General features: G+C 42.2%; 1 long non-coding RNA gene across 2 annotated transcripts in view; it reads right to left on the bottom strand.

The window, feature by feature from the left end:
* LOC110984611 (uncharacterized) overlaps window positions 1-13920 on the bottom strand; it is a 97049-nt gene that overhangs the window by 54549 nt on the left and 28580 nt on the right. For both annotated transcript variants that reach the window (XR_015427962.1, XR_015427961.1), the window contains one exon: window positions 780-836. This is a non-coding gene — a long non-coding RNA (uncharacterized LOC110984611). The remainder of the gene's footprint in view (window positions 1-779; window positions 837-13920) is intronic.

Below are 13920 nucleotides of genomic sequence, written 5' to 3'. Positions count from 1 at the left end.
GAGACGGAGAAAATAACTTCCTCGCCGGTCTTGGCGAGCCCTGACAAATGAGACAAAAACCGCGGCGTATTTTTTCTCTCAACATTCCCCTGGGTCCAACTTCTCTCCCCTCTCCCGGGGAAAACACGGACCAAAAATGTCGGCAAGCTCGTTGCTGAAGTCCGAATGATTTAGAGGGCCTTCTCATTTGCTGGGTTTGCCCAGGCAAAACACAGGCAGCCCGAAGGAATTAATTGTCAGGGCACGTCGACGATTTAGGAATTTTTCTCTTCTGTTTTGGCATTGTCAGCTTCGCCAATAAGCCAATTTTTGAAATGAACTCTCAAACAAGGTAGCTTTCCTGATTGCTGTTCAGGCGATAAGTCATAACCCTTTGCATTGTTTTGATAAATGCTATATCATACCCCAATAATAACGGAGATTTATCAACTTAATGAAGCTGAAGAGCTTTTATGCGGAAACAGCCACAGTACATTTTTGTACTTCGAAATGACCAAAGACCATCCAAACTGCTATCGTACACACTTTGCAGGCTGACATTAAAACTACGAAACAACTCTAATTCAAGGAAAATCACTAGTTTCCTGGGTTCGTGTTCTGGCGGACCCGGCCGTCAGCTTGTTTTGATCAGAATGTGACGTCATGGATCCAGCTGACGCCAATACGACGGAAAACAGAGCGCTGGAATCATCTCACCTTCTGGCAAACTCCTCCAAACATTAAACCAATCAGCATGTGAATTCATTTCATCGCTGCATCAAGGTAAATAACTGACTTACTTTACGACTGCACTTTCCCCCCGTCCTCCTTCGAGTCATCCCAGGCTTCGTCCGCATCTATGGCAATTTACAAATAAAAATAATTCTGAATGATTAACAACTGTGACAAGTTCCGGTTCTAACGGAAATTATGCTTTCCGGAACATTTTCTGAAGTTTGTAGGGATTTGTGTCTAACCAGTGTTATCTTCCATATCTGCCTGACTTATATACTTTGATTTCTTACAAGTTTCCTCCCGGCTTTCAAGACTGCTCCAAAAATCTGGTATAAATTCGTCAATAGACTGCTTTCTACCCTTAAATCTGTTTCCCTAACGTAACACGTAATATGCGAATAAAATGTTATCAGAACGATAAGAGGCAAATTTGACTCGTGAATTTTACATGATTCAAACAAACCCCTTGATATATCCGCAATCTTTCTACTTTAAATGAAAACACAGATCTGGTTTAGAGTAGAATACACATCATCCACTGCTCCAAGAGTAGGATCTACATTCCCGTCTTCTTTTAAGGAACAGTGGGCCATGATTATTCGGAAATTATAGACTGAAGACGGGAAGGGAAACCGCCTCCGCTGGAGAGGACTTATACAACCAGGGATGCCTTTTCAAGTGTGATCATGGCGACACGCAATCAACAAGGCCAGCCTTGTCCAGGATCGATTGGATATATATTAAACCATCGCTGGAGTAAGACTCCTTGATAAACCGAACAAAAATGCTCCCTCCGTCAATCAGGAGAAGAGCTGGAAAATCACTTCGTCTGGAATACGAAAATTCCCCGTACAAAATAAAATAATGACCACTATTGGCGTTTGAATCAAGAAATTTTGATACAGAATTATTCTTGGGAAACCTGCACAAAATAAGGGCTTCGACAAATTGATTGCGAATATTTTTGTCGAAAAGCAGGATTCAAACTTCAGATAACCACATGTCCGAAAAAAGGATGGTCAAATATGAAACAGATATGAAATAGAACATCTAACTGGGAGAAGCGCCCAACTTGAACAAAACCTTTTTTTGAGTTCGAAAGAAAAAACCCTGAATATTCTAAGGAGTTGCAAAGGAAATCAATTAACTCGCCAAGGCCAAGATGGTGGAGTTGGGCCTTTCTTTTAATGATGTATTCATTTGTCAAATAACTGGTCCTCCGGGTAAAGTTTGCCTTACTTTTGGGGAGGACGGCTGAAAAGCGTTGGCAAGTGATGTTTTCACAGAAACTGAACAAAGAAGTTGAACAACAACCGTTCAACTCTGTAGGCTAGGGTGTAAGTGATCGATTGAAATTTGTCTCATTTGACGAGGACGTCGACACGTTGAGGCGGTGATTGCTTGGTCTCCTTGCTGAAAAGTGGGCCGCCAAGATGTACTTGAAGGCTTGAGAATGGTCGACCTCCGCCCCCGCTCCCCAGACGGAAATCTGCTTTACTGGGGGCCCTGCGTAGCCGGCGCGACTGAGAATGGACAAAAGGAATCAATCTCTCCCACTCGCCAAACAATGACCAATCCACCTCGGTCTGACAAACATTTCATCGTCACTCTTCTACAAATTTGGCCCTGATCTATCGATTTAAACTTCCGGAAGAATGCCTCATTATTCAACACCCACACAATAACGGAGAAACAATGTCACAGGGCAGGGCTCAAGAAAATTGAGGTTTCTTGGGTATTTGGGAAAAAACAGAGGTCCTGTAGGTTCCCTGCACAAGCAGGTTCATACCAGACAATTGTTTGATTTCTGACTGAAGTGTTTACATTTCATCAAATATATATTTTAAATAATTTTAATGAATATAAGAAGGAAATGCCTACCGCAATAAAAGCATAACTATCATTACAGAGACATTTTGGTCTGTATAGTCAGGTATTGATAACAAACGGATTCCTATTAAATAAATGTTGAAACTTAAAAAAAAACGGTTTGCTTTAATTCTTTTCTATTTGTTGAACTACGTTTCAACAAATTACTGTGAAAGCTGCGTGTCGTTACATCTCGAGTTTTGCTCTGGGTTAATTATTAAGCTGGTTATATGATTCAGAGACACCGGCTGTTTTGGCAGAAAGCACATAAAATATTGAAATAGAGACAGTCATTTTCTGGAAGAATTTCAAAGCCAACTGTACCACCATCGCATCGCATTTGCGGAGCATTCCGCGTGAGTGACCAAGCTCACTGCAACCTAGTTGTATGGAAGCTTCCGACTTGCGCCCCAAATCTTGTTTTCCAAATTCGTCATTAAGAAATACCTTAACTGGATCGGGCATGTTGGAGTTCAAGATCACCAGACACTAATGGGCTCTTGTTGTTGCAACTGGGGCATCGACTTCAGGTAGAATTATAAATGAGGCTGGATAGACGATTGGCTGGCTTTGCGCGCGGCTCTTCTCTTGCGTGTATGGGGGCCCCCATGGGCTCGTGGCGACATCTTCGGAAGTAGCCTCCGGCAAGAATTAGTTCCCCTTGAATTCGCAAAGAGGATCAAGGTATGCACACGAATTCTGAACGGCGTGAATGTGGAGCGCGTAACAGGAGGTCAGGGTTGGGGCCGTAACGTTGACGGAATCTCGGAGTCAGATTCGGATTTGGGGCAGACCCGAAGGTTAGCGATTTTAACTCTCAAAATCCTTTATTGTGCCACCTCAAAGACACGACCGTGGAGGGTAAAAAAAAGACACCAGCATAGATTTTAGCATTTCTTATAAAACATACCGCCTTCGTCTACTCAATGCCACGCCCCTCCACTGAAGACAATTATCCAATCGGTGAAACACCGCACAAATAACGTTAATCAAAATAATGCCATTCTCGATTGAAAGCAATCTCATTTTGACAAATCCCCAAACTAAATTACAGTCACCACCCATCCCCTTCCAACCCAAGAATGATGATGTAAGAAGGAATAACAACAAAAAAGATAAAAAAAGTTTAAATTCCTGTATATAGTGGAACGCAAGCGCGCGGTCAACACGATCTAATCAAATTGGAATGGACGGGCGCCACGCCGAGCCGCTCGCATGCTGCGATCGGCTATCTTCACAATGACGCTCGGGCAAATTGGCCAAATTAAGCACACGACTCTTTACACAGGTTATTAGTGCGTCCCGCGTTAACTGCATTCCACGTTCCGTCTGATTGCCTTACGACGCGCTTCGCCTCCCTGACCAGATTAGGCGAAGAAAGTTTTGGCGCGCTTCCAGAGCTGTTCACATTCACAGATGGCCAACTGGATATTTCTGGGAAGTCCAGAACTAAAAGGCAAAATAAACTTTCGCAATATAACTTCGTGAGCGCAAAATTGAAGCCAACCCTTTCCAAAAGTGCTTTTATTTACATTTTCGATTGTACATTTCTTATTTATTCTCCATCATACAGTCATGATACCAATGACCAACTGGGAATCTACTATGAAGAACTTGTCTAAATCTCGGTTTTCGTAAACTCTGCTTCAACAAGGTCCACACTAAGTATGCCACGCCTGCACACGCACACATGTCAACAGACCGTTTTCAATCTACAAGTTGTCCTTTCTGCCTGCCGGTGGTAGAAAAACTCTAGCTGACCATCGATGCAAATCCAAAAGAAAACACACAACGTGTTATAAAATCTCGACACTAATACCAAAAATTCATGAAAATCTCCGTCTCCTGGTAGGGTTGATGTGCACTTTTAGACACATCACCAGTCAACAGAAGACGAACTTTCTGTAAACTCTGGCCGCCCATACGAATTGTGGGCAATAAAAGGTCGAGCGGCATTTAAATTAATGGGCGTAGCTCTTGAAACTCATTTCCGACACAAAGACGAAAGACATTTTGTGCCCCTCAAAATGACCACTTGGTTAATTTACTGGAGTTCTTATTGCCCATTTACTGGGCTAGCTTGTTGGATGTACCAATGAGATCTATTCAGTTCCTTGTTTCGAATGAGACGACATCACTGCAACTTTAGAAATTACCGAAATGAAAAGGGATTTTACAGACACAAGCCCCTGATGAAATGGATCGGAGCTAGGTAGTGCGCCTTTTTCCTCACTCTTCGAAGCATGAGCTCTGATTAAGGCGCAAGCCATTACATTCAGGCCCTAGTCATTTAATTATTTCAGTCAATTGCTCTATTTCTCCCCCGTAGAAATCAATATACGGTATTAGGTTTATTGGTATGGTGCAACTGGGTTAAAAGACTGGTACTGACGGTTTTTCCTTGGTTCTGCATTTTGTCGATGATCCCAGAAAAGCAATATTACCGTTAAAGGAAACCGGGTGCGCGTGATGCCTCAATGTGCTTGGCTGTTTAATAAAAAGAAACACTAACGTGACTTTAAAAACACTACAGTGTGAGATAAGACACATACGTATATCTTTCTTCATCCCGTGAGAGACTGTTAATTAATTGATGCTTTTGATGAGTGGTAATTTCTAATATTTGACAATTGAGATAGGTCAAACGCGGAAGTCAAAAGACGTCAAGTCTTTGTACCGTAAACCAGAAGATACTGTGGGAATGAAGCACGGGCGGTGAATACTCCAGGGGGAAAAACGCCATGCGTCGCGGCTGTTAAAAAAAAATCACAGCGCAAGATTGAAGGGCATTTCTCGTGGAGATGAGAATTCAATTTTCACAGCTAGCTTCATTGGTGAATGTACCAATGAACATCCATTAATGAAGAATTCATTGGAAAAGAGAGCAAGAAGATTTGTAAACAAAATGTCAGACAATGTGCGAGAAAAGTGTCAAAAACGCGGAAATTTGCTAGTCTGGAAAACAATTCATGTGTGAAAACGGGTTACCAGCTAAAATATCACCAATTGTACATACTTAGGGTGGTTCCTGGCAAAAGTTTCATCACGCAATAAAGTTGTTTAGCAGGTTTTTTTAGCCCCTTCATGAAGTAGGACGCCTTTTAACTTCAATATAAGTTTATGTAGTCGCTGGTGATTATTTGATCTTAAACTGGTTGAGCATATATTCCTTGCTCAGCTTTGATAAAACGAAACGAAACGACGAACGAAAACGCGCACAAAGCGGCGTAAGCCAGGAAAGCCACATGTACTTTCCAGTGAACAGCTAGCAAGCCGTCGGAATCTCAAATGAGGGCACGGGTGGCTTACAGACGGAGATTTCGGTAAGCCTACATGGCAAATCCATGAAGACTGCATTGGAAAATAGAGAAGAAAAACGAGACGACGACGGAAGTATGAAGCATACAACGCAATGCAATATTGATCAGATATGTCTCATTAATGAATGTTACCACCGGGGTGGTGTCCCTGGAGGCTTCAGTAAAATGCTTGCCTAACGAAGAGGAAAAAGCTTGGACCATGGGGACGATGCCTTGAATACTATGAAATTCAAGGAAGAAATAGCCATAAATCTTTAAAGAGTCCTGAGTTATGGATGATGGTTTCTCCGAGGCTAACACCAGCCAGGCAATAGTTTTTCCTGTTTAAGTAGATACTAGAGACTGGGATTAAAGCTGACGGGAATTTTGGAAGGACATCTTTCGGCTGGAATTACTCAACTGTGGCTCAACTTTACACAAAACTGCTGTTTTCGTCGTTGTGAACTTATACGCTGAAAAAGACCAAACTGGTAAGAAATTAGCCGTGAATGACAGAACTTAAAATTTCATCTCAATAAATCATAAATGGAGTCGATTAATTCTGTCACTTAAATAATCACTTTTTTAACACATGCTTAGCAAACAGGAACACAAATCATAGATTAACTGTAAACATAGAAATATACCGCTACGTTTCCCTTTATAAAAATTATGATGTTCAATGACCTTAATCTAACGAAGAAATGAATAAATAATGTTATATTTTATCGCCGCTGAAATAAGAATCATTACGTTTGAAGTTTACAAAAGCTTTGAATTCTTCCTTTCTGCACGGCTAAAGTGACTTGTACGACTTGATTGTTCGTGTTTAAAGTAGATTTTGCTTTGAATAAAATCTTAAAGCAAAAATTTACCATATATCATGAGACAATTCATTTCTACGGCAAATTCAGACCTACTGCTATGTTAGATTTTTTTTAAAATTAACCAACCATGGGACCCGGTAGCAACGCCACACGATCTTATCACCAAGCCGAACCCCTCCTCACCGATCATCCCTCAAGATTAAAGGCTGCCTCACTAAACACGACCTCCATGGTCTACCTGCTCCGCAAACTCGCTCGCAAGAGTGGCCGTGACTGCAGGGAGATGCCGGCAACCGATGAAAGGTTTCCGGTGTTAAATTGGGTGGGAGGACGCTGGAGTCATGGCTTGGTACTCCGGGGTATGGCCTGAGGAATGTGGACGAGAGGTATGCAGGAATTTGGAGACAAAATATTCCGTGCGATATCAAAATGGGTGACCGGCATTCACACAAGATGTGATTCACGAACAGAAAGATAGAAAGAGTAGGCTAACTTCACATAATAGCTATCAACTTGAAAAAAAACTTCCTGTACAGATCCTACCGACGCATCAGAAGCCAGTAAACTTTATCCACAAATCATGACATTAACAACAGGAAAGGTGACTTGTCATACTGCATTGTAATGGCATTAAAATCACCATCAACAAAAGTCTGCAATGATAAGAGTACATATCAAACTATATAGATCAAAGTTAAAAGTAGACGCTATCTTATAAAAGAACCAGAATGCGCATTACGCCGAGGCGTATCAATATTTTTCTAATTAACCGCCATTTTCACGTGTAGCCTTTCATTACACGCGCTCAGCGTTGTCATGGTCTACGTGACGTATACTAACCGACATTTTTACTTAATCTGTGCCAAGTGTGTTGAACAAGCACGAATTTCTCCAATCAAAAAACGATTCTAAATTATTTATTTTCACAAGAAACGGCTAATGCCGTGTCTTCCGTTTCTAGTATTGGGTCTGTATAGACATACCGATGTTGTGGCCAAGGTGTGCATTGCACGCGAGGTGCGGTGGACTGCAGTGGAAATCTGACAGAAAATTGATTGCTGTTCTGCTGACGGATTATTTCTCGTCCACTCCTTAGAAATATTGGCTTGAATGTCTTCCATAACGCGCATGCATGGTTGCGATGAAAACTCCAATATGAAGTATGAGACCAAAGCAGACGTGGCTTGCTAGAGCTTGCGTCGTTTGAATGGGCAAAGTTTCAGCCAAGGCCAATCGGCATGTTTTGCCGACCATTCTGTAAACTGATGTCTTGCACACACATTTTTATTGGCAAGCTCACAGAATTTCGATGCCTCGTTTTTGGCAGAGAGGTCATGGGTTAAGACGCGCTTTGCTCGATAGGAATGAAACTTGATCCACTTTTCTTTATATTAATCACAACTGTGGCTTCTTTAGATTTTTTCGTCTTTGAAAAATAAAAACTGTTTAAAATTGTAGTAATATTTCCAATGAAGGAAGGCAGAGAAGCTGATGAAAACAAGACGGCGGCCTAGGCTTCTGAAGGTGAAAAAGCTAAGTCCGTTTTTTCTTTCTGATTAACAACTATAATTATTCCAATCTTAGCGGACCTATGGTACATCGTCAGAAGCACTGAACTCACAGCCTTATCAAATTTCAACGGACGAACACGGACGTATGAGCGAAATCCAGAATGACAAATCTGTGATAAAAGGTAGAAGAAAAAATGTCCCAGGAAAATATTTTCTCCGCGGGGAACACAAATAACCGGTGAGTCTCAAATGACGGCCAATTCCAGGGCTCGGGGCCCCGCCCCGTTCTCGATGTGATATAGCGTATCATCCAACTCTAAACGGACACATCACGTCTCTCCTAATCGGCGTGTATCGAGTGACGCAAAGCGACCGATTTACTGCGTTCGGGGCTCGGCGTTAATGTCCCAAACTGCCGTAACACGAGTGCTGTCTAAATGCTTTTAAACACCGCGCTGCGCGGTACGTCGAGCTAATGGCCCAAGGGCGGACGCATCGTTGGTTTTTCACCCATCAGCGGAATAGGATCATGGGTTTATTGTGTTTGTTGAATTACAATAGGAAGACACTTCTCTGAATCCATAAACAGCAAAGCGCGACGCAAAAGTAAGAAGGGAGAAAGAAAGAGGGGAATATATCAAATTAAGATGGCTTGGTCTGTCGATACATCAGAGGGGTTGGTAAGGAAGAGAAGAAGATCATGAAAGATGGCCAAGGTTGGGGAGGGTTACTGACGACCTGACTGATTTAGTTAAAATTGCCCGGCCAACCAGCTGTCTGTGCACCAATCGATGAAAACACCACATCTCATTCGACGATTTAACCACAACTGGTCTTCTAAGTTTCACAGATTTCCAGCGGGGCTAATGTTACACATTTCTGATGCTGTGAGACATAACATGGAAATAACAGGTTACAGTATCTATTGAACCTTTTCACGCGTGTTAAAAAGTACTATTTGCCGGATTGAAATAAAGCGCCAGCAAATAAGGACATTGAAAAAGGTCTCACCAAATATTTAATAGTTACATTTCTAACTCTGTTTCGACAATGAAAAATCCACCTTTTAGTCGACGGCGTTGAATGCTTGATATAATTATTTCAGCCCTAAACTTTAGCATTTTCCTTCTGGCGGGTGATGGCGCAGCTTTCACCCCCTTCAAATCTCAACTGAAAAGACGGAATTTAATGAAATTTGGCATACGTGGTTAAGACATTTTAAACTTCTTACCAATTGGTAATTTTAATCAAATTTCACATTAGGTTTTGTGATTAATGTGATTAATATTTTACACCGCAGGTTCCTGTTTTTCCTCTGGAATTCTGTCAAATGAGAGTTAATATTTAACACCAGCGTCCGCACGAAAAATGTGACATTTAGCGAGAACGATGCGCCCAGAGCGCTCTAGGTCGACCCTAAAACATACAAAAGCCTCATACGACCCCCCCCAAAAACCACACACAAAAAAGCGTGGTGTTGACATTCGGTATACAGGTACTGAGAGGTTTTTTTTCACTGTGATTTCATTTGACTGTTGAAACATTGATTTGACTCCCCGTCCTCGGCTTATTTGATGAGATAAACCAAATTACCACAAATGTGTCAACACTATCGCCTTTTCTAAGGACATGCTACATTTGAATTCGACCTTACTGTTTTCCACATTTGATTCAATCCAGTCCTTGAACGTGTCTCAAAACTGTGCACTGGAATAAATGCGATATCAATTTGATAGGAGATAATTACAAGCTGTGATTGCCCATACAACGAGAAAAAGTTTGTCATTTATAGGCTCTGCTCATGTTGTCAAGACGTCGAACGGGGGAAAATATGAGATGGAGCCGAATTCTGGACGCCCGCTTCCAAATTCTTAATTACGGGAAGTGTATTATACTTATTGCGAACTCCTTAAGAGGACATCTTAGATTCGAAGGTGACGGATCAGTGATTCCCACTCGAGATGAATTCGGGATGTTTCTTGCCGATAGGCAAGAGGGTGAGATGGTCATAGGAACTGCCTTCGGCCGTCGAGTACCTCAGGGAAATAATGAAATGAAAGACGGTGAAGGTTAGAGGAGAAATGAATACGGCCGTGTGCCGCAACGGAACATGGCTGGGCTGGATGCAGAGAGGAACGGGCGGAGACGGGAATGAAAGCCGCGATGTTGGCTGGGCTGGAAAAATAGGCGGGAAATGATACCGGCGCATTTCGAGTAGGGCCTCCAAGTGGCATTTCGGAAGGTGCGAGATCCATTCCTCGTTACATGTACCCGCCCTCGCTGACAGTTTCGAGTGAATCAATACGACTTTTGTTACTCTGTAACCAGCGATTAACAATCCTGATCAAGTTAGATATTAAGTTCAATACGTGGGATCCCAAGGTTGAAAACATGCCAAACTTGAAGGTGCCAAAATTGTTCTTAAAAAGGCATTTAGCACAGCAAAGAAACCGACTGAATGGAAGCTTTAAGCAAGCTGTTAAGTCTCTGGTCATTTGAAGCAAGTCTGGTCGGAGCCAATTTGGCTCATCAGGCTGGTGTTTATCTCCGGTTTCCTTGGCTGAAATGACTGAGAATATTTCTATTCCCTCTCGATGGGATGAGAGTCCAGCGCAGGTTGCTTCCCCAGCTAATGCTGGTACCCATTTATACCCCTAGGTGGAGGGAGGCAAGCAGGGGTGAAGTGGCTGCCAACAGCTGGATTCGAACCTCCAACCCTGTGATTGGAGGCCACAGACCCTAACCACTGGGCCACTTGCCCCTCTCTGGTCATTTAAAACAGAGAGAAAATTTAAAGTTTTAAGTTTATACTTTTGAGCATAATTTCAAGTCACTGGGATTCCAAGTCTGAACTGAAAACCCAAGAGATGGATCGGCATCTTTCTACACAGGTTCGTCGTTGCTTAAACAATCAATCGGACTTGTTTCCCAAGACAAACACGAAAACCAAATTATTATCTCTGCCACTGGAAGAAGGCAAGTCTAAAGATACAGGAAAACGGAAGCATTATCTGAAAACAATTTCCAACCTTAAAAAATCTGACCTGTAACTTTCCAGAGTCTCCTGCTTCGCTGAAAGGTGAGGTCTTTTTTCTTTCAGTATTAAAACCCTAGAGTGTTCACGATTTTGCAATATACGGAGGATCGAATCGGTGAAATCCGGGATTATCCGCCTTCACCATTCATTTCCCTTCCTGTTAAAGGAGTACAATTTGTTCTAAAAAAATTACAGAAATAATGAAAGAGTACGTAGGGAATATTATTAGATATGCAAAAAACAAAACAAAACAAAAACTGAGTGGAGGTGGAGGTTTTGTTTGCTACAATTTGGACAACAGATTGCTCAGACAATGACGTATTAAAACATTAGCACGATTGTCAACGATTGCCATTCGGAAAGAAAAAGCTAGATTAGCTTTTAGATAATGAAAAAAAAATTGTAATGTTTCACCGAGGTGTGTTCTGTCCTATGCACATGCAAACAAAGTGAAATATATTCCCACTGCATTGGACCACTCCAGATAATTAGTGTCATGATCACCACGACGAAACTGATGACGCCATATTGCTGTTAAGTTTGTTTCGTTTTTCACTGGTAAAGCTACAGCTTCTTCGTGAATCTTTCTTCACACACGCTGCAGTAGCACTGTTTTCCTACTGTACGGTGAAACGAAGTACCACTTTGGATTTGGGCGAGTTGGAGTGAAGATTAAGCTGAGTGCACAGCGGGTCTCTGGCTCTTTCGGGTTGACACTGGCTTCTTGGCCGCCTTCACATTTCACGGCGCTGCTTAGCACACAATTTCACACAGAGGCAACACGTATTTCATAAAGACCGTACGCAGTAAGCACAGCCAATGGCATGCTAACCTTGGAGAAAAATTTGCTTAAACTTAGTGACATAACAGTAGAAATCCCTACGAGCGCGCAACCGTACCATAACCACTGCAAGCAATAGTGCTTAAGGTTAGCAATGTTTTTCTACCAAAGTTGGCACGACTTTTTGGCTAACTGTTAATAAGCAGGTCCAGGTCATTTCTTCAGATCTTAGAGCTAAGAGCCCGCGCAACGTTGACGAATTCTTGGTTCAATTATGGTAGGCCTAAAGTTTCAGATCAAAAAATCTGATACTTAATTCCTCCTCACTTTGGAGATGATACGGAAAACACTCGAAGCTCCCTGTGAATGCATTTAGTCGTGAACAACTGAAGATAAATCTATTCAACAGCAGACAGGTAGGAAATCAAGTGTAAAGCATTAACCTTTTGCACGATGATTTTTAGGGGGCTGATATTAATAATTCACCATGGGAACGCCATTATCTAACTGAATTAGGACAAATATGAAGATTATTAAAGGCTGGCGATACCTTCAGGTGATAACTACAATTTCCCTGTGTCACAGCAATCAGTGCTAAGACTTACAGTGTGCAGACCGATGTAAAGACGGCAAAAGTAAACGTCGTCAATCCACTGCTATTTCACAGTCAAAACACAGAATTATTGGGACACGTTATACTCTTTCGTGTACAGAGACAAAAAGGCTGGCAGGTACTTTATTTATTTCAATTTCTATGGGTCGTGGAAACGCTGGTATCCTTTCCCGTCAGTGTAATTAAAAATAAACAATACAATCGATGGATACCCGGCGATTTCAAACCAAATTGAAAATACCGCTTGCGCGGCGGAGTAAGGTTACTCTCGTCCTTTTTTTCTTATTCCGTTGTTCCCGCGCGCACATTCGCTCGGCTCTCGCCTTTTCGTCAACTGGGGAGTAATTTCAGTGTTAATATTGGCTCTTGTGATCGAGCCCCCCCCCCTTTCCGCGGACGCGTTTGTTTTCTAATTTTCAACCTGAATCGTACGGGGAAATTGGCACCATATTTAAATTGGAAACAATTTCGCGCGCCGTGGAATGGCCTGGTGTGACGGTACGTTCATACGTCTGTCCGGTTGTGGTTTTCGGCCGGGTGTTAATGGGGGAAACGAAGTTGGATGTTCATTAGAGAACGAGTGGTGGTCGGCAATGTGTGTTTTTCGGATACTCTTGCGCTTCTGTAATACCTTGTGTCCACTACAGCCAGTTCGGCTGCTTGCTCATGGCAATTTACGAGATTGGCCCCTCTGGGCTCGATTGTAATGATAAGTCGTGGTTCATGTTTCATTAAAACACAGAGAAAGCCTCGCTTTTGTGCGGTTTATGAGGCACCTTGGTATTTGCCATAATGATTGATTTCAGGAAACTGGATCCTCGTTTAAATTTCCGAGTTGAATCGGTTCGTCTCTGTAGCAGCTGCACAGAGATGGCTACATCTTCTGTTTGGTTTTGCCAAAGAAATCCGTGTCGTCCTTAGGGTGCATCCTGCCATTTGCTGAACAGTGTTAACCACGATGGAATATAACATGCACAGAACCAAACATAACCAACATCCTTAAATGAAGAGACATCTTCATGCTGTAAAAAAGGAAACCAAAGAGACAAGAAAATGCTGTAGGGTATTTTTCCCGTCTTAAATTCAAATTCAATTATCACTTGGAGATGCTTGCGTAAGCAATGGTATTGTATGGTAAAGTGTGGGTTCACTGTCTGGTAACTTTTAACTGTTGAGATACCATTCCATGACGTCATTGCTATCCACACATTTCCGGAAGTGGTGTCACTCACCTGAGCGCCCGCTCAAGGCATCTGCCGTCAAATAAGC

The sequence above is a fragment of the Acanthaster planci genome, linkage group LG16 (assembly GCF_054643075.1).
Source record: "Acanthaster planci isolate LZ-2023a linkage group LG16, COTS_SCS, whole genome shotgun sequence".
Taxonomy (NCBI): Eukaryota; Metazoa; Echinodermata; class Asteroidea; order Valvatida; family Acanthasteridae; genus Acanthaster; species Acanthaster planci.
The sequence above is the reverse complement of the archived record's forward strand: the minus strand, read 5'-3'. Positions and strand labels throughout refer to the sequence as shown.